Genomic DNA, 27,532 nt, shown 5'->3' on the forward strand with positions numbered 1-27,532 from the left:
GCAAAAGTTCAAGTGCTAAATTAGCCTTATGTACAACCTGCATCAAACAACTACCAATTACTGTTATCGCAGTGTCATCCGCGAAAGAGCCAACGAATTAACATAAATAAGATAAAGTAGAGGTCCCAGCACGGAGCCTTGAGGTACTCCACTCTTAACACCGAACTCTCTGCTTAATATATCTGATAAAGTAACTTTGATAGTGCGGCCATGTAAGTACAATGAAAACCATTTTACACAAGTACTACCTAACCCAAGCCCGCTTAGTCTACTTAGAAGAGTATTGAAATCAACAGTGTCAAAAGCCTTACGGAAATCTACAAAAACAGTTAAAGGAACCATATTGTTTTCAAGCGCATTATCAACAAAACTTAAAAGTTGGTGTAGCTGCATGACTAGTGGATTGTTTACTTCTGAAACCAAACTGTCAATCATACAATGATGGACATTCTCGAATTTGAAAAATTTGGTTTTTTCTTCGAATTCAAAAATCATACAATCGCATATAAATAACTTTTTAATAAATTTTCCTAAATAAAGGTAAAATGTAAATCGGTCGCCAGTTACAGGGATCCGAGGTCACATTTGAATTTTTTTTTTAAGAATGGAAAGATATGGCTGTTAACCAAGATTGGGGTATTAGAGGCTACAGTGAAGATAGTGTTGAGCTATGGTTTTGATGCGTGGGTGCCCAGAAAAACGAAGGAGGACTTGCTAGATGCTTTCCAAAAATTGCCTAAGGGTTGTTTTTGGCACCCGACTGACTTACCGTATTTTAAACAGTTAAACATCTACAAAAATGTAGAATTTTGTATTTTTTTACCAGAAGACAAATCACGGATGCGTGTTTATTTGTTTGTTTATTTGTTGTTTTTTTCTTTTTCCCAGGGGTGACCGTATCAACCCAGGGGTCCTAGAATTTTGCAAGAATGTTCGTTCGAACAGATAAACCCCAGGCATGAGTTATAGCCCTATCCTTAGGGCATTGGGGGTTGTGTCAGCCCTAGAGGCATTGTTATTTGTTCTTTGGAATATGTTGAGCAGAATTATGGTCTCACAATTTCAATAAGACTCCATTGGTGAAAAGAGGGGTGGTATGGAGGGGAGTGCTTGTTACCCTTCATCACTTTTGACTTTCAAAAGGGAACTAAAACTTCCAATTTTTTTGGAATTTTGCGAGAATGTTCGTTCGAACAGAAGTGAAAAGTTCTAGTGCCCTTTTTAAGTGACCAAAAAATTGGAGGGCACCTAGCCCCCATGGGAGGGGCTGCAAGTTACAAACTTTGACCACCAAATGATTTTAAAGCAGAAGATGTGGCTAAGTTGATCCCATCCTGCGAAAAAGCTGAGCAGATCGGTCAGTCCCGCACTTTTAGACTTTATTTCCCGTCAAAAGAAGCCTTGGAGGCTTATATGAAGGAATCTCTCAAGATCGGTTTTGAATGCTTTCGTATTGATGTTTTTCAAACATTACCACGCCGTTGTTTCAAATGCCACCGTGTAGGACATCTGGCGGTCGATTGTCATAATGCCGAGGTCTGTTCCCAGTGCGCAGGCTCCGACCATAAAAGTACCAAAGAGCAGCCATGCATGCAGAAGAAAAGATGTGTTGTGTGCAAAGCTTCGGGTCACTCATGTTATTCAGTGTCCTGCCCCGAAAGTTGACTGCTAAACAGTACAAATCTAACAGCTTTCAATGAATATTGATGGTTTTCTTTCTGTTATGTCATGGAATATTAACGGTGGCATTCTTGATAAACTACCAGTCCTGGAAAAGTTATGCGAATCCCTTAGTGTCATCTGTATTCAGGAACACTTTTCGACGGATTTGAATTCTCAGCTTTTATGCCCTTCCTCTAATGTAACATTACATCTCTCCCCTGCAAGAAGATTTAAAGCTAAAGGAAGGCCAAGCGGTGGTTTAGCCGTCGTGACAATTTGTCAATCAGAACTACTTGAAATGAGTGATTGCTATCTTGCTGTGACGGTTGATAACTTGGTAATAGTCAATCTTTATCTTCCAACCAATTAAAGGGACGAAGCTTCTGAAAGAAAATTTGCTATTGCTTGCAGAAAGGTGGCCAAACTGGTAAAAAAGATCGAGAAGATGAACAAAAAGTGTATACTTATTGGAGACTTTAACTGCGATCTACTTGAGAATTCAAGTGCTAGAGCTGAAACGTTTCTATCTATTCTACCAACCATTTACTCAATTGTACCGAAAGACCGAAATTATTCGTTTACTTCAACTTCTGGAAACACTTCTAATCTTGATCATGTAATCTTTCTCCATCCTCCCAATCCAGATCTTATTGTGAAATTCGGTTTGGAAGGTGAATATAGTGATCATATCCCTTTGTTCCTGTTGATTCCCGTCCCAGATACTCCCTCTTCTGAATTTGCCAAAAGGAAATCTAAATTTTTACATGTTAAATATTGGGACAAGATTGATAAGGGTATCTTCCAAGGGGAGTGTGACTTCATGCTAAATAAAATCCGAGTTCCGTTTCAACTGCTCCAACGGAAACCTGGGATGGACAAGTCTGACATTCGTATTGAAATGAATTTTTATTGTGCGCAGTTTACCCACGCTCTAAAAAATGCCGAAAAATTTGCTGTCCCAGTGAGAACGTGTAGATCTGGAACCGAAAAATTTGGATGGTCCAGTAACGAGAGCCTCAGATCCGCTTGTCAGTCCTCTAAATTTTGGTTACGTCTGTGGAATTATTGTGATAAACCTAGAAACGGAGTTGTAAATACTTTACGGTTACTTACTAAGCGCCACTTTCAGAAGGAGCTCAAACCTCACCGGGTTGGCCAAGGTTTTGCAATTGCGGAATCGATCGCGAATGACCCTAATAAGCTATGGAAAACTCGTTTGGCAAATAATAAAACTCGGGAAAGCAAAACTACAATTAGTGAGTACCAGTGGCATTCATATTTCAAAAGTCAGTTCACCGAACCTGACGTTGACATTCTCAAGAAATTTGAAACGGATTTAAATAATCGCTTACGTACTCCTGGACCAGGTACCTTTGTAGTAAGTTCTAGTGAATTATGTGATGTTATACGAAAGCTTAACAAAAGACAGTCCATGGGTTATGATGGCATATGCGCCCTTCATTTACAAAATGGGTCTGATAAGCTTATGTGTCATCTTTATTTGTTGTACCAAATGATTTTTTGCTGCGGTATAGTTCCAGATTCTTTCTGTGTTGGTCTTATTTCACCGATTCTAAAAAAAGGGAAGGATCCGTTTGAATGCTCATCGTATCGACCTATAACTGTTTCAAGCATTTTTGCGAAGGTGTTTGAATTACTTATAACTAATAACCTACGTTCTTTCTGTTACATGTCTCCTCACTAGTTTGGCTTCCAGCCTAAGCTTGGTTGCTTCCATGCTCTAAAATGTCTGTGCAATTTGTTGATCGATGCAGATAAATCCGGTGGTACTCTAGCGCTTGGAACATACGATGTTAGTAAAGCATTTGATTGGTTGTTGCATCCCCAAGCAATGAATGAGCTTTTGAACCGTGGTGTATCGCTAGACTTTTGACATCTTTTGTACATGTACCGCCATATGAAAGCAAAAATACGTATACCTGGAAGCAATTTGCTGACTGATGATATACCAATTCATATCGAGGTTAAGCAGGGTGCGGTTACTTCTCCCACGGTTTATAATAATGCAACGCTTCCAGCTCAGTGCCAACTTTCTTCGTGCTGTATATATAATGGTACTGATTGGTCGATATTATATTATGCAGACGACGTTTTTAATATTAGTAGGACTATCAGTGGGCTACAAAAATGTTTTTTGGAGATATGTAAAAACTACAGTGATATTGGACTTTCCCTAAATGTTGAAAAATGTGATGTTTTGATTTTTAATGAAATAGATACAACTAGATCAGATAATACATCAGATCAGATAATACAGCTTTGTCTTAAGTTGAAATAACTTGGCCTTCATATTGGAAAAAAATCTGAAGAAAACCAGGCTATTAATGCTAGAAAGTATGGAAACGAAAATCCGTTGTGCATATGGTAAAATTGTTAGTTCTCAGTTTCATTTGAATAGAGCCCATCTTGCGAGAATTTACAATAGTGTCGTCGTGCCACATATTCTGTATTAAGTACCGTTTTACCCTATATTTAGTGAATCTAACCTTCTTAGGATGAAACACGTTTTCTTCAAATTTGCTAAGTTTCTGTTGCGAGTTCCTCCGTGGACCCGCAACTCCTATTTGATGAAAAAATATAGCTTGCCTCACCCGTGCACTAACTTAGCTGAGCTGAATGTACACATGTGCTATAAGTAAACCGGCCATGAATGGCAAAATGTTGTTTTTTGACGTGTAATTATTTTTGATTGTATTTTAGAATGTAATTACGATATGTTGTTTCTTTCTTCTTTTTTTCCTTTTTTTTTCAATGTACTCCATCACTTCATTATTTTGTATGATGGGTTATAAATAAATACATACAAACATACACATAGTAATAGTTATTGGGAAGTGCACAGACGTTTTCAGGGGGATGTTTTGGTTGGGAGGAGCGGTTGAGAAGAGGAGTTATGTGGAGAAACTTTCCATGGAGGGATTTGTCATGGGGGAAGAAGATTTCCATGAAGGGGGCGCAGCATTTTCTAATATTATCTAAAAAAAAACAATGAAAAAATAAATATTAAAAAGTTTTTTTTCAGCTGAAAGTAAGGAGTAGCATTAAAACTTAAAACAAACTGAAAATATTACGCATATAAGGGGCTCACCTCCTCCTAATACCTCACTCTTTACGCTAAAGTATTTTTAGTAATTTCAACTATTTATTCTACGGCCTTTGGGATTCAGGGGACAAAATTTAAGCTTTAGTGTGAAGAGCTAGGTATTAACGAGTGGGCGAATTCTCTCATATATGTAATAAAAACATACTAATATAGAAGTTTGTTACGTAAGCTAATTCGTAAGTTACGTATATCTTTTATTAATGAAAACGTTCGTAAAAAACTAAAAGTTCTAGTTGCCTTTCTAAGTACCCTAAAAATTGGAGGGCCACTGGGCCTCCTCCCCCCTCTTTTTTCTCATAATCATTCGATCAAAACTATGGGAAAGCCATTTAGCCAAATAAATAAAAATACGAATTTCGCTTTAATTATTCATCTGCGGAGAGCCGAAATCAAAACATAGATTAACTAAAAAACATTCAGAAATTAGATAAGAAAAACAAGTTTTTTTTTTACTGAAATTAAGGAGTGACATTAAAACTTAAAACGAAAAGAAATTACCCCGTATATCAAAGGGGCTGTTCCCTCTTCAACGCCCTGCTCTTTACGCTAAAGTTTACACTGTTTTAAAAAGTAGAGTTGAGAGAAAGAGTCTAACTTTAGCGCAAAGAGCAGGGCGTTGAAGAGGGAACAGCCCCTTTCATATACGGGGTAATTTCTGTTCGTTTTAGGTTTTAATGTCGCTCCTTACTTTCAGTTAAAAAAACTTGTTTTTTTTTATTTAATCAAAAGTTAAGAGCCCGAGAAAATTTGCATGATTCTCAAAGAAGGTTGAAAACATCCTTTAACAGTCAAGGAATCTTAATGAAAATTCCACCATTAGATTTAGCGTACCAGAGAAGTTTCAAGTTCCTATATAGCAAAATGTAGGATTTTTTTTAAAAAGTAAGTTTATTAATTTCAGCTATTTATTCTACAGCCTTTGTGATTCAGGGAGCATTCTTAAGGAATTGAGACAAAATTTAAGCTTTAGTGTAAAGATCGAGTTATTGACGAGGGGGTGAACCGCCTCATATACGTAATAAAAACATACGAATATAGAAGTTCGTTACGTAAGTTAATTCGTAATTTACGTATATTTTTACAATCAAAAATGTTCGTAAAAAAATACAAGTTCTAGTTGCTTTTTTAAATCACCAAAAAAATTGGAGGGGAACTAGGCCTACTCCCCCGCTCCTTTTTTCTCAAAATCGTCCGATCAAAACTATGAGAAAGCCATTTAGCCATAAAAATAAATTAATATGCAAACTTTGTTTTAATTATTCTTGTGCGGAGAGCCAAAATCAACACATGCATTAATTCAAAAACATTCAGAAATTAAATAAAAAAAAGGTTTTTTCAAATGGAAGTAAGGAGCGAAATTAAGACTTAAAAAGAACAGAAATTACTCCGTATATGAAACAGACTGTTCCTTCCTCAACGCCCCGCTCTTTACGCTAAAGTTTTTTACTTTTTTAAAAAGTAAAGTTGAGAGAAAGAGTCAAACTTTAGCGTAAAGAGCGGGGCATTGAGGAGGGAACAGCCCCTTTCCCTCCTTGAGGAGGGATACGGAGTAATTTCTGTTCGTTTTAAGTTTTAATATCGCTCCTTACTATCAGTTAAAAAACCTGTTTTTTATTTAATTTGATCTGAAAAGGACATTTCATGATTATTTTGTAGACAACAGACTCGCGTTAGAATTTGTATCGCAATGTAAAACTCTCCGTTTTACAGAGAGAAATAACTGGATTTCCAGAGTTTATATTACGGTTGATATGTTTTTCATTTTGAGCAATGAAGTATTCTTCATTCAGTAGGTGAGACCAAGATGTTACCTCATAAATCTATAAATTATTTTATATGCTGTGTGACGACTTTAATCTTAATAATTTTATGCCTAAGTTTTTTAAATAATTTTAATTGTATATTGAAATTTACTAATTTCACAGTTTCCGTAGAAAATTGAAAAGTGTTATAGGTTCGTTTGTTGTTGTGAGGCTACGTATTTACTTTTTACTCTTAAATCAATATTCTTGGTTTTTACTTGGCTTTTGTGTTTTTAGTAAACGCTAGTTATCTGTTATCCTAGAAACATAGGAACATATCAACAGTAGATTTATTTGCATTACTTGTATTGATGTATGTTAGATAGGCTATGGAGTAATAATCATTGTTCGTTTTAAGTTTCAACTTCGCTCTTTACTTCCCTCGGAAAAACTTTGTTTTTTTTTTAAATTAATCTTTGGTCGTTTTTTATTAAAATTTAATTTAGAAACAACACAACACTATCATGGCCTTTTTTATTTATACTGAATAATTTCTATTCGCTTTAAGTTTTAATGTTGATCTTAAGTTTCAGTTGAAAACGTATTTTTTATATAATTTCTAGTCAACTCCAATTTAGGGGAAATAGGACACCTTAACCCTTATTAAGGAGCTGAACTAAGAAGGCGTACGAGAATTGAAAGAAAAATTAAGTTCAAAGTGAAAAAAAAACTCAAACACAAATGAAAAAAAATCAAAAATTTAAAGGGATAGCTCTCTCAATAATCTTCGTTCAATAGTTTGTTAAACCCTATCAGGCCAAAATGAGTTTTTCTGAATAAAATGGTGGAAACAAGCATGATATATTGTATGGTGCATTTGGTGCATTATATGGCTCTTTTACTGTTAGTTAGATTTTTAGTGCCCTTTTGGGCAAATTTTGTTTAGCTTGTTTTATTCCCTTGCAAAGAACTTAACTTGTTCGATCAATTTGAATGTTTTAGATGTCACTTAAAATATGCTACTTTATAGAGAGATGAGCCTGATTATCGATTCCGACTATCCAATTTACCGAGAACTTGAAGGTTCTCAAGTACTGGATCTGGACTGGAAACTAAGACTTTGGAGACTTTGGGGTGATTTCAGACTTTGGCCGTTTTTACCTATTACATTGCGGTACATCGAAACTGATGCAATTGTTTCTACAGTATCAGAAACATCAACTTTTACGACCACCAATTCAATTACAGTGGCTTGCAATCCTACATTTGCTGTTCAGTTTTGTCCATAGGATAATTTTTATTTGCATTTATTTAATTACTAATTTATTTAAATGATTAGCTATTTAACCAATTGACGATCTTGCTAAAACGGCTAAATTTTGTGCTGGTATGAGATTTTTTTTTGTCAAACATAGGAATTTTGCTTTTTAATTTCTTGATCTTCATAAAATTTCATAATTCTGAAATTTAGTTACAGTTTACGAAAATTGGATTTTTCAACTATAGTTTCTTCAACTATAACTACCACTGATTCACTTACAGTAGCTTGCAATCCTACATTGGCAGTTCAGTTTTGTCCATAGGATACTTGTCAGTTGTATTTATTTAATATTAATTTATTAAAATGGTTAACAATCTAACCAATTGATTATCTTGCTACAACGGCTAAATTCGTGCTGGTATGAGACATACTGTAATCCAGAATTGGGATGTTACCTTTTAATTTCTTGATCTTCATAAAACTTCATGGATCAAAAATTGAGTTATGAGTTATCAAATTAGATTCTTTATGAAATCAATAAAAATGTGACGAGAGACATAAAAAAAACACACAAACATAGTACACATCCTCAATATAATTTGCCACCATCCCCCAGTCAAAAGTATGTGGCTTGCTAAAAAAACAAAATCGTTTCAATTAATGGGACAAACAGGACATGTCTAACACACTATGAAGAAAATCCGCCACCTTTTCAAGAAGTCTTCTGACCTAAATTTTTTTTTATCGTGACGCATTCTCGATGTCCTTAGTCTTCGGAAAAAAAAGAAAAAAAAAGAAAAAAGAATACAAAGACAAAAACGCACAGCTTGTGCTCCCTTCTACGCATTCAAAACCTACTAACTCCGAGACCCGTTAAAATTTCAAATGAAAAGAAATTATTCTGCATAGGAGGGGTGTTGTCCCCTCCTCAATACTTTTGCTCTTTGCTTTACAGTTTTCAATACTTTTAAAAATGTTTTTTATTCTCATTAACCGGCTTTTGTGTTATCAGGTGTCCTTTGTAAAGAATTGGGACAGAAAGTAAAACTTTAGCCCAAAGAGCGAGGCACTGAGGATAGGATAACCCTCGTCATATACGGAATAATATCTGTTTGTTTTAAGATTGAATGGCTTTCCTTAGTTTCATTTGAAAAGAACTTCTTCTTCTATTTAACTTCTGGTTGCTTTTCAAATACCGCGAGAAAAGCCTACTCCCCCCATAGAAAATTTCTTCATGAAAAGTTAATCATAAGTAAAATCAACCCTATTGTGACCCCTCCAGAGAGCAATTCAATTTTCGCTGACAATCCCCTCCTTGCCCATCCCCTCCAAAAATTTTTCAGGAATGTTCCGTCAGAAAAATTCTTCTTTGAATTCTAAAAAAAAGACTTCGTCTCTCTGGAAACACGGCTTTAATTTTTGATCGAATTCCAAATCATACCAGATATTTCTCTTTCATGGAATTTTTGTCCCGAGAGGTGTTTCATGGAAACAGCTCCCGTGGATAATTCCTCCATGGAGAATTTCTTTAGGATAAAATTCCCGCTGGAGAATTTCTCCTGTGAAAAATCCTCAAGACAATCCCAAACCCGCTGAAAATTCTTGGACAACACCCCGGAACATCTCCACATACGACATTGAGTCGGAAAAGAGAAAGTAAGACAAATAAAGAATCCTGTATAGAAATTCTGGTAAATTCTCCAAGTGTGTAATTTCACACTGAACGTGAAATTTCACCCCGGAAATTTTCCTCCCCACGGAAAATAATCCCCAAACAAGAAGTTCCACCCCCAGCAGGAATTCTCCTCCCCCAAAAAATGTCCGTATGCTTCCAAATAACAAACTTTACACAGAAACAAAGAGCAAATGTCATAACATGCAACCCTTTTACCCAGGGTCATATTATTCCTAAAGGTATAGTTTTTCGTCTTTTCACATATGTTGAACAAAATGGCTATCTTAAAATTCCAATTGGACAACTGTGAGGGAAAGGGGATTGGGAGGGTGCTAGTTGCCCTCCAGTCTTCTTGGTCATTTCAGAAAGACATTATAACTTTTAATTTTGTTGGAATGAATTACTTCCCGATAATTTATGACCATTGGTTTGATGCAACTATTCCTGGGAAAAACAACGACAAATATACACGCACCTGTTCTTCTTGCAAATGCTACAAAATTCTACATTTTTGTATATGGAAACTTGAAACCGTAACAGTGGGGTTTTCTGATACACTGAATCTAATGGTGAAATTTTCATTAAAGTTCCATGAATGTTGGGGTGTTTCCGCCCTCTTTAGAAATTCTTGCGAATTATGCTCTTAGATTTCTATGAGTAACGCTACGCTGAATAAATCCTTTATATATATAGAATCAGCAAAAAATATTCCATTCTTCTTATGTTTCTATCGTTATCAAAATTACGTGTTTTAGAGTTTTGGTTGCTATCAAGCCGAGTCGCTCGTTACCTACGAATAAAGTGTGCTCGTAAATTTGTTTTTTAATAAAAATGTATTTTTACAAAAATGTTTATCTTTTCTTTCGAATAAATTGTTTTTTCGGGTTTCTTTTTTTATATATAGATGATTATCACCTTCAGCGACTACCGACTACCACTACCACTGCCACTTTCACTACCACTGCTACTACTACTACAACTAACACTGCTACTTTTACTTCTGTTACTGCTCTTACTTCTACTACTAATAAACCACTAGAACTAGTGTTTATACTGCAACTACTTGTACGGCCAAAAGTATTAAGATGAAAAGGGGATAAAAGGGGGGGGGATCAGAAACATTTTTGGAACGGCGTACCGCATCACAATAAAACTTCCTGAACCAGTACTATTAAGGCTAAGCATAGAAAGGTGAAAATTTGTGTGAATATTGAGGGGAAATTTGAATTAAATCAAAACACACCATATTCATGGAGATTATCAAAAGGGCGCATCTCAGGAATGTATTCGGGTATTAAGTTGGAACTTTCAGAGAATGCTTAAAGGGGAAGATCAATTGGCCAAAAGACAATATGTGCACACTTTTACTAATCAGTTCAGTTTGGTTCAATCGGGTTTAACAAAAAAATATATATATATATATATATATATATATATATATATATATATATATATATATATATATATATATATATATATAACACTCATAACATATATAATCTCTCTTCTCTATGCCAAAATGCATGCTGAGACCCTTATCGCCTCACACTTATTGATGCACTATGGCTCTCCCTCCACTCCTTCATACAATCATGGCCCCTACCTTCTACCATGGCCCTAACATCCTTAAAAGTCTCTACCACTTCATCCAGGAGCAAACCACTCCGATCCCTACTTAAAAACAAATATTACTGAATAATTACTAATATATCTTATCTATTTAAACTCTTCATTTAATTTAATCTATTTAAAAATAAGATATTTTTTTATTCTTTTTTTGAAAGAACCAAGGGAGATCCTACCTCTCAGTTCAAGTGGAAGGGTATTGTAGGCCTTAGTGCAGACGATGTCAGGCGAAAAATCTGACCTCACTGCTGGCATATGTTGAATTGGGATCTGTGCAGATAGTCTTGTATTTGGAAGGTGCTGTTCGGCTATCAAACGGAGTAGATTCCTAAAAGGTGACGGAAGCAAGCTGGAGAGAAATCTGAAAACAAAAACCAAGCAGGAAAGCTCAAACAGCGATTTCAGCGAGAGATAATCTTCTGTGTGTTTGATGATCTTTAAGGCATTCTTGTGGATGGAATCTAGTCTTTTCAGATGGGATTTGAAAGTCGACTGCCATACCATTGCGCAATACTGTAAATGGGGTTTGATGAGCACATTGTGGAGAAGGTTAAGGATTATACGTGGGAATGTATGCTTCAGTTTCTTCATAATGCCCAGATTCTTTGAAAGATTTAATTCTACAGTATGGATGTGGGGAAAGAAAAAGGTTTTCATCCACTATTATTCCTAAATATTTTGCTCATCCATTCCCTGGTCGTTGAACCTTTCCACGAGACGTCACAATTCCTGTTATTTCCGGGTGAAGTGTTCCTGCCTTAAAAAATAATAGGATGCAAAATCTTCCGACATTGATGACAAGTTTGTTGGCATCCATCAATGGGTAAGTTTCTTTTAAGATGTTTTCAAGCTTCTGGTGGAGTGAAGGCATGTCGATTTCGCAGCCGGTCATTGTAGTGTCGTCTGCGAATGCTATAAGTCCATCCTGCTCGTTCGTAATGTCCTCAGATGTTTGATCAAAGCATAGGTTTTACAGTATTTTGGAACTTTGTGGTTTGGGTTCAGGACACGAGTTAGGTCATTTACATGGACTAAAAACAAAAGAAGACTGGGGATCGATCCTTTAGGCACAGCGAATTTCACAGTAATGTCGTTCCTTGGGTCGTCAACAATATAGATGCACCTATTTAGAAGGTAAGATTCAAACCATTGCAGGGACATCCCTCTCACTCCAATATATTCTAGCTTTCCCAGTAAGATTATATGATCTATACTGTCAAATGCTTTCTTGATGTCAGCCAATATAGCAGCTGGCAGAAGACCTGAGTCATGTGCCCTGTTGATGATTAAGCTTAGGGATGCCAGAGCGTCTTCTGTTGAATGACCAGGTCTGAAACCGAACCGACGACTATTAAAAAATCCTTTTTTTCAAGAAACTGCTAAAGTAGTATTAGCAAGGGTTTTTCAAATTTTTTTGAAAAAACAGATAATATTGATATGGGTCGGAAGTTCAATGGATCATCCTGAGGGCCATCTTTATACAGAGGGCTAATCTCGCTTTTTTCATTATCGAAGGAAAAACACCACTTCTTAGAGACAAGTTTACCAAATAACTTAATGGCTCTAGGATAGAAGGGAGGACTGCCTTCAGGGCTGTCGTATGTATCCGGTCAAATCCAGATGCTGATGCGCCTTTCAAGGTCTTTACAATTAGATCTTCTTCAGTTGATGTCGCAAGAATTATCGCCATTGATTTGGTGCATGTTGAGGCAAAGTAATGCTTGTAAGGTCTCCGAGGACTTCTCGCAGAAGCTCAAGGAAAAGTGATTCAAAAATACCTTCCACATTCCGGCTTAGTTGGTTGTTAATATGCACAGCATATTTATTCCTCGCATAAATAGCCAATCCTCCTCTGCGAGCTTCTTTTCTATGTAGAGACTTTGATGCATAGTCTGGTATATCTATCCGGGTATATCCGTTTGTCCCGTTAGAAATTCAATTATGTTGGGTTGCAGCTATTGTCATATTGAAGTTAATTCCGTAAACGACGAACATAGTCCTTGACAGATAAGTTGAAGCACAGAGAACTGAGAGTCAGATGGCCCCTTTGTCAAATCTATTGAATCAACATATTTACTTCTAGGAAATTTACTTTCACTGAATAACGGCAATTCATAATCATTACTTATTTTTTCATAAAAATTTTTCTCCAAATCGAAAAAAGAATTCTCTAATTGTTTTAATACGATATAATTTTGCGGTAATGAAGAGGTAACTAGCCCCTGGGATGAACAATAAGAACTCAGTGCTTACTTAATAATTTCCAGGAGAGGAAGGCCATATCGTGGAGTGAAGCAAAAGCCATCAGAAATACACACACCCGTAGGAATTTTTTTTAGCTCTGAAAGAGAAAAACGAAACACAGGAAATGGAATAACTTGGAAAATCACTTAAATACACATTTTAGACAGAAAAATGTAAGCAAGCGGCAATAAGCTTATACTGACAACTACTTATGAAGGAGAGGAATAAAAAATATATCAAAAATCAAGTAAGGTTCGAGAACTTCTGACGCTGGCAAGGATGGGGGATTTTCAACATAAAAATCTAATAAATCGGCAATCAACTTATACTGACAAAACTTATGAAGGAGGGGAACACACATACTTACATCTCAGAGTCTGATTCCTCAGGTTTGATAGTTGGCTATTTAACTAGGTCAAAGCAAATACTTCGCCCACTGTGAATTTTCAGACTGTTTCCCAACTACATTCTTAGGCCTTGTTGAACAGGACGAGTTTCTGCAACTTTCTCAGCTGTCACTTTAGATGTTTTTAGCTTGTACCCTAATGAAAAAAGTTCCTTTCTTCTTCTGTTAAATTCCACTGGTAGGTCCATCGATATACTTAACAACGTCTTCTTATGTTTTCCACACTCCTTCATAATCACCGACCGATTGAAGCAATCTAGGCTTACAAAAATGGCCCTACAACTTTTTTTCGCTGCGTCCCACTTCAGAGGCTCAGACCACTCTCTTGTTCTGGTCGACTAGATTTCTTGGAAATACGATAAACGGCACTCATACGTATTTAGTCAGCGTTTGGTGTTCCAAGCTTAGCCTAAAAAGATAAGGCTACAGTCTATCGAAGATTTTCCGAGCCTTAAGAAGCTTCAATTTCGTGTATAATGATGTTATTTTTTCTTGCATATAGTTCTGTTCGCAAATTAAAAGTCTTCACTTGGACGAGCTCAGTCTTGAGCAAATTATTTTCGGCTTTGAGTAGTTTATCTTTAGTCTGTAACTTCGAAATTAACTGTAGAAATTCGTCCGTCCGCCAGTCAAAATACTCTTTTGTATTTGCCGTTACTGATTTCTGACGATAGTGCCGCTTTGCCTATTTGGTATACTTAAACTTCATCGAGTGAAACTTACTGGCAAGGGCCCCGTTTTGTAATAAAACCAGTTATTACCACAGTTTATATACCAATACAGTTATGAAAACTCCTATCTTGCCCATGAGAAGCTTTTGGTACAGAGCTCTGTACTTGGCACCTCCTCCAAGCCCGCGCTCCGACGCGTAGATCGTACTACAACACCATAGGTGGGAATTAGTTAGGTGGGATATTGGTATCTAAGCTGTGAATTGCTCCAACTTTCAGATTCAGACTGCCAGTTTCCTGTCTGCAGCCGCTAGCATCACTACCGCGCACTGTGTCCCGAAAATAAATCGAGTTTTTCGAGTCAATCGATTCACACAGCGTGAATTCTCAGCGATAACTGAATGAATGCTCAGCGATATCTGAATACTGCTACTACTACTGTTATTACTACTGCTACTCCAGCTATTATTTCTATTGCAACTAAGGCTAAGAGCATTAAGATGAAAATTTCGAAAAGTGCTATGGGAGGAGTTAAACAAGACCGAAACTATGAATATACAGGTTATCAAAATAATACATAAGTAAAGGTATATATCATAGCAACGATTAATTGTATTAAGTTAAAACTGCCAGGGCTTGATAAGGAGGATAATCAACTGACAAAAAGGCAATATGTGAATGCTGCTACTACTTCTGCTATTAGTATTAGTGCTTATACTGTTAATACTACTAGTCCTGTAACTAGTAATACTAGCACTACTATTAATACTACTGCAATAACTTTTACAACTATGCATAAGGCTAGGAAGGTGAAATTGTCAATGAATATTGAGGGAGGAAAATGAACTGAATCACAACAGGCCACTTGAATGGAGATGGTCAAAAGGATGTATCAGCAATATCTTGGAACATTTTGGAGTGGAAAGTTGAAACATACTGCTACTACTTCTACTACGACTATTGTTCCTACTCAAGCTAAGAGTTTTAAGATGAAGCTTTCAAGGAATATTCAGACAAATGTTTAACTAAATCAAAATGAACTATGAACATGTACTGTCAAAAGGGTTACACAGCAATATATAATGAACAGCTTACATTATTAGGTTGGAACTTTCAGCTTAAGTAAATAAAATGCAGTATGTGTATAATATTAATACTACTGCTATATTGCTGCAATTAATGATGCTAAGGGTATTAAGGGGAAACTTTTAAGGGAATTTTAAATTAAACGAAAACAACTATATGCATGCAGGTTTTCAAAAGGGCATAGAAGCGTAGAATCATAAGAAATGTCAAAAGAGCTTATTCAAATGGAAATTAAAAGTTCTACTGCCCTTTTTAAGAGTCAAAAGTGACCTGAGGGCAAGCAGCCCTCCTCCCAAATCCATTAATTCTCCAAACACATCCAATCAAAATTTATTGAAAGTCGTTTTTTTAAGTAGAGTTGAATGGTCCAGTAACTATGATTCTAATGATACTGGGAATGTCAATCCCCCTAGGTTATGCAATTTGCCTATAATGCCCTAAGACTTAATGTTGCTTTAAATCTAAATCAAAAGGCATTGTGTGCATGCTGGTTGCCGATAACACGTCTCAGCAATACCCCAAGAACGACATAGGGAATTAAGTTGAATTTTGCAGGGCTGCTAATATTACTACTTCTGTTCTTAAAATTGAACTAAATCAAAAGGGTGCAAATGTATCGTGGTTGTCAAAGAGATTAGATGCAATGTTTTGATAGGTTTTATTTATCAAGTCAACTTAAGGAGGCATAAAAAATGTCAAAAATTACTTAAAAATTTTCTGCAGTATAGAAATAGCAAGGCAAACTATGGATTCTTATGGAAAAAATCCGAAAAGATTTAAAATATTTGTTTTCCTTGAAAAAGGTTATGTCAATAAAATAGCGTACAAAAATTGATTTTGAAAACCTCCCAAAAAATAAGTTTTTCAGAGAAAATAAAGAGCTTCATTAAACTAAGAAAGAGCAGAAATAAAGTCAAACAATTTTCCGAGCTTGAAACTACCGTAAGTCACCATCAATAAATAAATGAGCCCCCCTGCCCCAAAGAAAATTACAAACAAATTAAAACAAATAACTGAGTCAAACTCAAAACGAGCAGAAATTAGCTTGAGCAGGGCTGACTTCTGAGCAGGGTAGCTTGTAGTGTATCAATTGTATTTATGGGTATATTCGCATCTGTTCCTATTGTTGTTTCAATTTGTTTAATAAATTTTAAGGATTGTCCATTTCATCTTAAAAGAAGAATTTTTTTAGGTCAGTTTTAGTCATTTGAATAAATTGTCCTATATGGATATCAAATTGGTCAACGTTGGTTTCTCCCTCGTATTCGGGGAGGAATCTTTCAATTTCTAATGAAGTTCCGACTACTTGTTTTTCTCTAAGTAGATTTTGTGCTTTATTTGCCATTTCTAATTTCAGCTAGTTTTTAAACAAGATCACTTTATCTCTGAAAATGGTAAGGGAAGATAGTTGTACACTTAAAAAGGGACAACTAAAAAGCACTGGGTACACTGGGTACTATTTGTGTTTACTTTACAAGCTCAATACATCTCTGTGACATGCCTCTCATTTTAAAATGAAATACTGACCGTGCCACATGAGACGTTTGTATACGTGCAAGTATTTGACTTGTTTACATATCTTTTGGGAATTCCCTGAGACTACAGAGATGCAAACCTGTGCTTCGAAGGCAAACAGTAAACAGTATAGAGACAAGAATGATTTATTATTTACATAGACAAAGGAAATACAGAGTAAAATAGCTTACAAGAATAACATCAGTGTCTTAGCTCCACAAAGCCGACGTACAAAGTCGATCCTATCTCGCAGTATTTAAGGAGTGCGTCCGTTTGTGTCCGGTGAGGGTTTTGAGAGGATAGAGTCCTTTCCGAACTAAGCTGTATTATATGGTACTCGAAAGTATTATTACCTCTCCCATTTTCCCTCCAGTGTTCAATAATTTTCCTTGTACACGAGGAAAGTTCGATACAAAACCAAATTTATATTGGGATCATGAAATTCTTTTATTACTTCCTTAAAGATTTTCAACGGTTTTTGTAGTTACTGCTTTTGTGAATATTTTCAAAAGAGATTAATAAAATACTTCTTAATTATTTGAACCTTAATTTCTTATTACACTTCGGTATGCCTCAATGGATGCGTCCCATTATTAAGATTGATATAAAATTACAACTTGCTACGGTCAATTTTATTTTACAAAAGGAACTTGCTACTATACCTAATGCAACAGTCTCTCTCACTCTGGCAATAATTCATGTACGGAAAAAACAGGTTATAAGTTCTGTTGATTTTGCAATTGAAAAATTAAGAGCTAGTGGAAATAATATCAAACTGCTCGTTCCACATACAATCATAAATCAACGAGATGTTGCTAAGGGTTCACGTACCTACACCGACTTCACATTTATCAATGGTGAAATTTCTTCAAAATTTCTTTGGCTTTTGTAAAAAAGCTAGTGCAATTGGAACATGGTCAAATTCTCCACAGAAATTTGAAGTGCTTGGACTTTTATCTCTTGTATGTAAAGCAAATGAAATTCCGCTCTACAGTTTATCTTTTGATAAATCCTACAGAATCCTATATGAATTGACAATGTAATCCCTACATGGAGATTCATAGCTATTTGAAAATGGTATACCCGATACAATGTTTGCAAAAACTCTTGGCTATCATTGTGTTGGATTTGTCTGGTCCTCAAGATATGAATATTGTCCGAGTGTCCCTTTGCCGAGGGATTGACAGAGAGTGTAGAATTCATCCCACTAAATCAATTTGACATCTATTGGAAAATTAACCCTAATGGCAGTGTTCTATTAAACTTGGCACCACGAAAACAAATTAAATCAATGTATTCAACATGGATCCGTACATGTTCAAATACAAAACCTATTGCATACCCTCGGATTTCCTTGAACATATTCATAACGCTAGCGATAGCATTATCATTGATAATAGTAGTCCGTCAACTGTAAAATGGGTCATTGGCTATGCATCTTTCAAGCAGTGACGAATACTGAATGTTTCGATCCTCTTGGCATACCGTATGCATTAAACACACCCCACATCAAAAATTTTGTTGAGCAAAGTGGAAATCTATTATTCAAAATTGTATGCGAGTACAAGATTTATCAACCAAAAGCTGTGGTTTTCATGTACTACTATATTTTATCTTTTGATGTCATGGCTATACCTGCAGTGACTTTCCCAGCATTAATGTAGACAATCCTCGATTGAACAACTTTACAGTTGAAAACACCCGCCCTACCGGGTGTTATATAATATTGATTTCAGTGCCCTAATAGTAAAGTGCTTTGAAAATATTTGTAAATGTATTTATTAATAGAAAAGTATGTACAGTAAGTGTTCATTCCTTGTATTTCTTCTTCCAAGTATAGGTAACCATCGGCAACGATAAGTGGCGGCAGCCCGTCAGGATTCAAGTTCTACCCATCTTGACATGCAAAGTCAGGGGCATTTTTTCTACAATTAAATAAAAAAAGTTTTTTTAAATGAAAGTAAGACGCGACATTAAAACTTAAAACGAACAGAAATTACTCCGTTTAAGAAAGGGGCTTTTCCTCCTCGACGTCTCACTCTTTACGCTAAAGCTTAACTCTTTCTCTAAACTCTACGTCTTAAAACAGTAAAAACCTTTAGCGTAAAGAGCTGGGCGTTCAGGAGGAAAAGTCCCTTCCATATACTGAGTAATTTCTGTTCGTTTTAAGTTTTAATGTCGCTCCTTACTTTTATTTAAAAAAACTTGTTTTTTATTTAATTTCTGGACGTTTTTTAATTAATGCATGTTTTGGTCTTGGCTCTCCGAGTATAAATTATTAAAACGAAATTTGCATATTAATTTTTTTTTGTTCTCATAGTTTTAATCGGAAGATTTTGAGAAAAAAGGAGAGAGGGAGGAAGCCTAGTTGTCCTCCAGTTTTTTGATTACTTAAAAAGGCAACTAGAACTTTTAATTTTTTTAACGAACATTTTCTTCTTTCTCTCAACTCTTCTTTTTAAAACAGTAAAAAACTTTAGCGTAAAGAGCGGGGCGTTGATGAGGAAGCAGCCCCTTTCATATACGAAGTAATTTCTGTTCGTTTTAAGTTTTAATGTCGCTCCTTACTTTCAGCTGAAAAAACTTTATTTTTTTATTTAATTTCTGAACGTTTTTGAACCAATGCATGTCTTGATTTTGGCTCTCCGCAGAGGAATAATTAAAACGAAATTTGCATATTTATTGTTTTTTGGCTAAATGGCTTTCTCATAATTTTGATCGAATGACTTTGAGAAAAAAAGAGCGGGGGAGGAAGCCTAGTTGCCCTCCAATTTTTTGATTTATTAAGAAGGCAACTAGAACTTTTAATTTTTTACGAATCTTTTACTTAGTAAAAGACATACGTAACTTATAAATTAGCTTACGTAAAGAACTTTTTATTCTCATGTTTTTATTACATATATGAGAGGGTTCACCCACTCGTCAGTACCTCTCTCTTTACACTAAATCTTAAATTTTGTCCCAATTCATTAAGAATGACCCCTGAATCGCAAAAGCAGTAGAATAAATAGTTGACATTACTAAAAATACTTTAGCGCAAAGAGCGAGGTATTAGGAGGAGGTGAGCCCCTCATATGGACAATAATTTCTGTTCGTTTTAAGTTTTAATGCTGCTCCTTACTCCAGCTGAAAAAAAACTTTTTCATATTTTTTTTTTTATTTTTTTTTTAAATAATGCTAGTAAATCCTGCGCTCCCATCATGGAAATTTTCTTCCCCCATGAAAAATTCCTCGATGGAAAGCTCCCCCAGCATATCCCCCTCTTCTCAACCCCTCCCCAACCAAAAAATCCTCCTGAAAACGCCAGTACACTTCCCAATAACCATTCCTATATGTAAGCACTGGTCAAAGTTTGTAACTTGTAGCCCCTCCCACGGGGACTGTGGGGCAGTAAGTCGTCCCCAAGGACATAGTTATAAGGTTTTTCGACTACGCTGAATAAATTGGCTATCTCAGAATTTTGATCCGTTGACTTTGGGAAAATAATTAGCGTGGGAGGGGACCTAGGTGCCCTCCAATTTTTGTTCACTTAAAAAGGACACTACAACTTTTCAATTCCTTAGAATGAGCCCTCTCGCAACACTCTAGGACAACTGGGTCGATGAAACAAAAAAACAAACAAACAAATAAACACGCATCCGTGATCTGCATTCTGGCAAAAAGTACAAAATTCCACATTTTTATAGATAGGAGCTTGAAACTTCTACAGTAGGGTTTTCTGATACGTTGAATCTGATGGTGTAATTTCGTTCAGATTCCATGACTTTTAGGGGGTGTTTCTCCCTTTTTTCTAAAATAACGCAAAATTTCTCAGGCTCGTAACTTTTGATGGGTAAGACTAAAATTGACTAAACTTATATATTTAAAATCAGCAATAAATTGCAATTCTTTTGATGTAGCTATTGGTATCAAAATTTCATTTTTAGAGTTTTGGTTACTATTGACCCGGGTCGCTACTTACTATAGTTCGTTACCACGAACTGTTTGAAAGGGCTTCTAAATTTGTAAAAATCTTATTATTCTAGTTAAACGGCCATTGTGTGTCAGGAGTCATACTTAAATAATTGGAACAAAAAGTCAAACATTAGCGCAAAGAGTGAGATACTGAGAAGGGGGTAACCCCCTTATATACGTTATAATTTCTTTTTGTTTTTTGTTTTACTGTTGTTCCTTACTTTCAGTTGGAAAAAAAGTTAATTGTTTTTTGCTTAATAACAACCACAAGCCGAAGACATACAATATCTTTGGTTTATTATCACATAAAATTCATAGTTAAGAAGCTAATAATAATAAATGTCGAGATTGACCATAAAAATAACACAAACAAAATTATTCCTTATATCGGCCATTATTTTACAAAATTTGAACGTTAACGTTTAGAGCGAGATATTGACGAGGGGGCTAACTTCCTCATATACGTAATATCAATACCTTGCTGTTTACGCTAAAGCTCAAATTTTGTTCCCATTCTTTAAGAATAGCCCCTGAATCCCAAAGACTGTTTAATTAGAATTAATAGCTCTTTTGAAATTACTAAAAAAAACTTTAGCACTAACAGCGAGGGATTGACGAGGGGACGAACGTAATATACGTAATAATTTCTCATCAGAATTTGATAAAACTTATATATTTAAAATCAGAGTAAAATTCGATTCTTTCAATGTACCTATTGGTATCCAAATTATCCGTTTTTTAGAGTTTCGGTTACTGTTGAACCGGGTCACTCCTTACTTACAGCTTGTTACCACGAACTGTTTGATTCTGAAAAAGGGTTATGCCAGCTTTGCCTTTCACTGAGACTATCTGTTTTGGCTTTATAAAGCAAGTATCCCAAGTGATATTAGAAAATGCAGCTAATAAAGGCCTGAATGTTACTTTTGAGCATGTGACCTCCCAATCATGCCCTATGCATTTTGCTTCATCGAAGTATCCTTGTAATTTTTCTCTTTCTTATCATACAGAAACCTTTTGCTCTGCACAATATGTTCTTCCCGAAAAACAAGGTCTTATGCCATTCCTAATCTGTACAATCTAACCACCTTCTAACCAATTCTGTCTCCTTCTAACCAATTCTAATCCACCTTCTAACCAATCTGTACATCTTCCTGTTAAATTTCTTGCAACTAATCTTCGATGTAATTGGTTGAAACCTAGGCTTAGGTACTGGTGAGTTGATCGGAAATGAACTATTACCACGCCTAGGACTGAGTCTCTGAGATCCGTGTGAACGGAAAGTTTTTGCAAAGTCGCAGTCGTAGTCGCGACTACGACTTTGACTAAGCCTGTGTGAATGACCACTCAGGCCCCTAGTAAGTCTCCATTCCAATACTAACAACTTTCAATACAAACTTTCACTTTCATTCATAATTTCCTAATATGCTACAGAGCAAACCCGTTTAGGTCTTTCCGGGGGTCATTTTTGTTGTGGTGCAAAAACCATACAGGCTCAGTTCTCAAAGTGCTGGTACTTGATAAATATCTTTTTTTTTAATAAATAGGAAAAAAATATGCACAAATTCTGGTGTTTGCCCTGGTGTTCTGGTGTTCTGCTTGCCCTGGTGTTTATTTCTCAGTGTGCTGAAAACAAAAAACGTGGACCACGATTTTTAATTGCAACAACGTAAGTCAATCAAGGACTTGGGCATATTTTTTTCATTGACGGAAGGGCAAGTATAACATTTTTTAGTAATTGTGTGCCAAGATTCAAGTAAAATTATTGATTAGTAGCTTCTCTTTATTTTTGAAAGTAGTTTAGCTAGGATAATAAAAAAACCCAAGAATGGATCCAGAGCCTTAGTGATGTCCTTGGGAGGTATCTGAAATACCTACATTCGCTCCTACCACTTTCAAAGTGCACTGACCTTTGATGAGTTTTTTACAATCTTTTGTTATAAACATGAAGCTGCTTAATTATTTTCGAGATGGCACGAAGCCCAAAAACTAGGACTTTACCCAAAATTCCTCATGTGATAGATAATATAGGAACGAAAGAATAGTTTCTGGTTGTAAGATATACCCCCTGCAGCTCAAAAAGGGAAGTGAAGTTATTCCTAATAAAATATATCTAATAATAATACCTAATACTAAAATATAATAATGAAATATTTATATTTTATAAATATAAATAATAAAATAAAATATAATAATAATAAATATAATAATAATAATAAAATAGTAAATAAAATATAATACTTCGGAAACAAATTTGGGCTAGGTTGTTTGTTTATAGTTTGAAAGCAATGTTTTAAGCCTTTTTTATACCCCAAAACTAAAATATTTTGGTCATTTTCAACAACTCAAAAAGGGCTTAAATTTGAATTTGCAAAAGAAGGGAGGCGTAAAAGGCATCGATTGGTATGTTCACTTCATTCGTAAGTCAATAATCTGAACAACAAAAAATTACCTTATTCTGACATTATAAAGTAATAATTGTTTTCTGACTTAAAACTGTCCAAATACTAATGTGGAAATATATAGCCCAAATTATATATTTCCCATCTATTCTGTCAATTCTCTTTGTCTTTTCTCACGCTAAGTTGAAAGAAACTAGTGAAAGAAACCCATTTAAAGTGCGTCAATGCATGAATAGCTTGGGCTGCAGGGGGTATATTATACAACTACCTAGTCCCTATTATATTTTCAGTTAAACACCCTTCGCATGTACAATGATCAAGACCATGACCTCCCGAGCTGCCCTTTCAAATGATACCAGATATAGCATTACGTTATATTAAATAAAAAAAAACTATTTTTTTTTAAAATGAAAGTAAGGAGCAACATTAAAACTTAAAACGAACAGAAATTACTCCGTATATGAAAGGGGCTTTTCCTCCTCAACGCCTCGCTCTTTACGCTAAAGTTTGACTCTTTCTCTTAACTCTACTTTTTAAAACAGTATGAAACTTTAGCGTAAAGAGCGGGGCACTGAGGAGGAAAAGCCCCTTTCATATACGGAGTAATTTCTGTTCGTTTTAACTTTTAATGTTGCTCCTCACTTTCATTTAAAGAAACTTGTTTTTTTTTAAATTTCTGGACGTTTTTGAATTAATATATGTTTTGATCTTGGCTCTCCGCACACAAATAATTAAAACGAAATTTGCATATTAATTAATTGCAATTAATCGGAAGATTTTAAGAAAAAAGGAGCGAGGGAGGAGGCCTAGTTGCCCTCCAATTTTTTGATTACTTAAAAAGGCAACTAGAACTTTTAATTTTTTTCAAACGTTTTCATTGGTAAAAAATATACGTAACTTACGAATTAACTTACGTAACGAACTTCTATATTCGTATGTTTTTATTGCTTATATGAGGGGGTTTCAACCCTCGTTGATACCTCGCTCTTTACACTAAAGCTTAAATGTTGTCCCAATTCCTTAAGAATGACCTCTGAATCACAAAGGCCGTAGAATAAAAAGTTGAAATTACTAAAAATACTTTAGCGTAAAGAGTGAGGTATAACGAGGAGGTAAAGCCCTCATAAGCGTAATAATTTTTGTTCGTTTTAAGTTTTAATGCCGCTCCTTACTTTCAGTAGAAAAAACTTTTCACATTTATTTTTTCATTGTTTTGTTTTTTAAATAATGCTAGCAAATCCTGCGCCCCTTCATTGAAATTCTCTTCTCCCATGAGAAGTTCCTCCGTGGAACTATCCTCCCATGTAAACCCCCCCTCAACTCTCCCCCTAAACCAAAAAAATCCCCCTGAAAACGTCTGTACACTTCCCAGTAACCATTACTATATGTAAACACAGGTCAAAGTTTGTAACTTGCAGCCCCTCCAACGGGGACTGCGGAGGAGTAAGTTGTCCCTAAAGACATAGTTATTCGGTTTTTCGACTATGGTGAATAAAATGGCTATCTCAGAATTTTGATCCGGTGACATTTGGTAAAATATGAGGGTGGGAGGGGGCCTAGGTGCCCTCCAATTTTTTGGTTACTTAAAAAGGGCACTAGAACTTTTAATTTCCGTTAGAATGAGCCCTCTCGCAATATTCTAGAACTACTTAGTCAATACGATCATCCCTGGGGAAAAAAAACAAACACACATCCGTGATCTATCTTCTGGCAAAAAATGCGAAATTCCACATTTTTGTAGAAAGGAGCTTGAAACTTCTACAATAAGGTTCTCTGATACGCTGAATCTGATGGTGTGATTTTCGTTAAAATTGTATGTCTTTTAGGTGGTGTTTTCCCCTATATTCTAAAATGAGGCAAATTTTCTCAGGCTCGTAACTTTTCATTGGTATAACTGATCTTGATGAAACATACATATTCAAAATCAGCATTAAAATGCGATTCTTTTGATGTAACTATTGGTATCAAAATTCAATTTTTTAGAGTTTCGTTTACTATTGAGCCGGGTCGCTCCTTACTACAGTTCGTTACCACGAACTGTTTGATACAAACTTAAAAAAAACACAATAAAATAAAATTTCGAACTTTATTATGTATAGAAAATTCTAATTAATTATATTTTCAGAATTCTCCCAATTTTGTAGATAAGCTAAGGTTATATCTGGCTTTGTTAGGACGGATAGGGCACATTATCAGAGCAGCGACCATTATATTTAGAAAAATGTTGAATAGGGATTATATTGGTACAATTATTTTTTTTTGGTTATTACTGTGTTTCTGTCAGAGGAGAAATTTTGGCATAGTTTTACCGATTTTTTTCTGGGAGGCTGTGAAATCTTGTTTAATGTCCAAAAAATTTCATTTCGCATATTTTTATTTATTCTTGGTTGAATTTTTTGGCCTAGACAGGATGGAATATACTAACCTTTCTTCGGGTATTGAGCTTGCGAGGATCGCGGGCCCCATTCTAACATCTATTCATGCATTTCAGTTCCGTAAAAGATTGAGTGGTAGGCAATCATTCGAATTGTGTTTTTAGAATCTTAGAGTAATAATACACCAATTCAGGCTAAACACCTACTTCTGTGTAAATTTGTTAGCCTTTGAAATGGGGAATTAGTACAGACACAAATTTAGGGGCATCTTCTCAAGGTATAATTTAGGCCGTAAATTTATTCCTCACAGTCTTTCTTTCCAATCACTATCCAAATTTTTTATTTTTTTTTTTTTTTGGGGGGGGGTCAAACCCCCTGAATACGGCCTTGATCTTGATCATATAGTTTGTTGTGCATCAATTATTTGCAGGGTATCATTGTTATAAACATATTGTTAACACTTCTTTGCCGTGTTATTTAGGTTTTTAATATTATGCTTTACATTCTCCAACAATAACTTGACTTGTCACGGAAATTCTCTTACGATGTCCGCTAACAGTTTTTATTTGAATAGTCAAACCCTGATTATTTCCGCTCTGAAACTTATTTGATTTGTATATGTTACTGTGAATGTTCGTAAAGTGGTTAATGTCGACATTCACAGGTGGATGTCTGGAATTTCTTTTTCTCTGCTTGGATTTAATTAGCTTTGCGAGAATGCTTTTTCAGTCTTCTGCAAACTACAAGGGTAAAAGTTTATGATTGGTTAAATTTGTTTATAAATATCAGATTACTACTAACAACTCACCGCACTACCAAGCCGCCTGAGGCCAACACAGCTATGCGCGCTCCACCTCCATCCCAATCTATTCAAAGCTTCCCTCTTTGCACCATCCCAGGAACTTTCCATTCCCTTTAAATCTTCCTTTATGACATCCTCCCACCCCAGATGACGACGACCTGCTTTCCGTTTAGCCCTATACTGTTGGCCGAAGAGGACAATTTTCGGGAATCTGTCATCCTTCATTCGCAGAACGTGCCCTAGCCATCTCAAGCTTTCGTTCATTATAGAAAGCGGTATTGAATCACATTTTTCGTACAGCCTACAGTTTGAAATAAGGTCAGTTAGCCGGGTACCCAGAACAATCCGTAGGCAATTTCTCTGGAAAACATTTAGGAAATCTTTATCCGCTTTTCGGAGCGCCCATGCTTTAGATCCATGTTTGACCATTGTCATCACCGTACCTTCCAATATTCTAGTCTTGGTTTGCAGACTTATCTTCCTATTCCTCCAAACTTTTTTAAATGTGAAAAATCACCCTGAGGCTTGGCTATTCTACTTTTAGCATCTTCACTGCTCCCACCGTCTTTACTAATATTGCTACCAAGGTAAGGGAAGTTGTGCACCTGGTCAATTTTTTGGTTACCCAACGTTCCTAGCCGTAGTGACTTAGTCTTCTTAACATTAATTTTGAAGCCTATCCTAGCACCCTGAATTCGCAAAACCTCTAAAAGTTCATTCATTTTGCTCACGCTTTCATCTAGGATGCTTAGATCAGCAGCATAATCTAAGTCCTGGATAGTTTTTCCTCCCCATTTGATTCCGTTGTCTCCCATTACCTTTCCTGTGCTCCTTAAGGCAAAGTCCATCAAAATGATCCATATAAAGGGGGTTATAATACAACCCTGCTTAACTCCTGATTTAATACAAAACTAGCTGCTAACCTCATTTCCTACCTTAACCACAACAGTATTATTCTCGTGCATAGCACTAATCACTTTAATGTATCTG

At 35.7% G+C, this 27,532-nt stretch overlaps 1 protein-coding gene across 2 annotated transcripts in view; it reads left to right on the top strand.

Moving 5' to 3' along the window:
* Nucleotides 1-27,532, top strand: part of LOC136043942 (uncharacterized) — an 89,366-nt gene that overhangs the window by 33,457 nt on the left and 28,377 nt on the right. The window contains exon 1 of one of the 2 annotated variants that reach the window (XR_010621755.1): nt 22,474-22,678. The exons of the other annotated variant lie outside the window; for it this stretch is intronic. The gene's annotated coding sequence lies outside the window, so the exon portion shown is untranslated. Of the gene's footprint in view, nt 1-22,473; nt 22,679-27,532 lie in introns of those variants that run through there. 2 annotated transcript variants of the gene reach the window in all.

The sequence above is a fragment of the Artemia franciscana genome, chromosome 2 (assembly GCF_032884065.1).
Source record: "Artemia franciscana chromosome 2, ASM3288406v1, whole genome shotgun sequence".
Taxonomy (NCBI): Eukaryota; Metazoa; Arthropoda; class Branchiopoda; order Anostraca; family Artemiidae; genus Artemia; species Artemia franciscana.